At 33.0% G+C, this 1,271-nt stretch overlaps 1 protein-coding gene and 1 long non-coding RNA gene across 5 annotated transcripts in view; one reads left to right on the forward strand and one right to left on the reverse strand.

Moving 5' to 3' along the window:
- Positions 1 to 359, forward strand: part of LOC111086315 — a 15,727-nt gene extending 15,368 nt beyond the window's left edge. Inside the window, exon 2 of the long non-coding RNA XR_002611039.1 lies at positions 117 to 359. This is a non-coding gene — a long non-coding RNA (uncharacterized LOC111086315). The remainder of the gene's footprint in view (positions 1 to 116) is intronic.
- Positions 1 to 1,271, reverse strand: part of LOC106461704 (kazrin-like) — a 143,373-nt gene that overhangs the window by 73,694 nt on the left and 68,408 nt on the right. The gene's annotated exons all lie outside the window — the stretch shown is intronic.

The raw sequence follows: 1,271 nt of genomic DNA on the forward strand, positions 1-1,271 counted from the left end.
GGAAAACAAATTTCGTGTACATAAAAAGCTGTATTCCGAAATTAAATGTTTTAATTTATATAAATTTGATTTTATGATTTTTTTGTATTTATTTCTATAAATTATTTTCTTTGCAGACATGACTTGCGCAACTCTGAAGTACCTTCGTGGACTCTTGTTTGAGAAACGCCGAATTGGTCATTTCCTGGAGTTCGGTTTCAGTTCATTCGACTCGGATTATTTCGACTTTATACACGCGACTGAAACTCGTTACAAAACTAAAGTACATAATTAATCATACGTTATATATTAATCGTAAATCTACCAATACACAGTAGAAACATCTGGATTTCATTTTGTAAATAAAGCAATGAGAATTTATTTCAATAAGAAAAATAACTGAAATAACCTTTGTTATCTAACATAAACAATATGTGTCATAATAATCAGTAGGCAAACAACGAGTTATAAGCATAACGAAGTGATAGATTTATGGTGGAACATTGGTCTGTCTACTTCAGGTATGACCATAATATGTTCCACCATAAATCTATCACTTCATTATGCTTATAACTCGTTGTCTGCCTTCTTGCTATTATATCAGCATAATATGCTTCCTTCCTCATATATCTGTCATGTTACAATAAAAATAAACCGTATATTAGCAATCGATACGTACTTCCAAATTCGTTAAATAAATTTATTGTAATTAAGAAAATTACGCCTTAAGTTTGATATTTTGATCGATTTCTTTCAAATGCTTTTAGTTCAATTACTATTGTAATGACAACACCAGGGGGAGCATAAACTAAAAGAAATAACTTACTTAATAGTTACATTTGCTGGCAAAATCACGTGGTGAGAAAAATAAGATATCAGACGTACAAAATAGGGTTAACAACAGTCTATAATTTATGGTAAACAAAGCGTGATTCAGAGGTGAGTAAAGCAAGTGAAAAGAACCCAGGACACGACCTCTGTGCCCTTGTAGCTGGTTACGGTCATGCAGACAACACAACAGTGGTATTAATTTAAACATGTAAAAAAATGTCCCTTTATAGCAGGGCAACAGACCAGAAAACCCGAAAGTATTGTCCACCCAATAGTTTGTGGGTTGTTTTTTTTAATATATTTTAGACGTACTGGTTTAAGGATCTACCTGATGCCATTCTGGTACCTTGGCGAAATTGAAATATCCAAGATGGCTGCCATGACATAGAAGTGGCCGTATTTTGTTTTCTATACCAACTAAGACAATTTTTGTGTCCGAATTTTTTTTTTGGGGGGGGGGG

Source organism: Limulus polyphemus, unplaced genomic scaffold, assembly GCF_000517525.1.
Source record: "Limulus polyphemus unplaced genomic scaffold, Limulus_polyphemus-2.1.2 Scaffold1014, whole genome shotgun sequence".
Taxonomy (NCBI): Eukaryota; Metazoa; Arthropoda; class Merostomata; order Xiphosura; family Limulidae; genus Limulus; species Limulus polyphemus.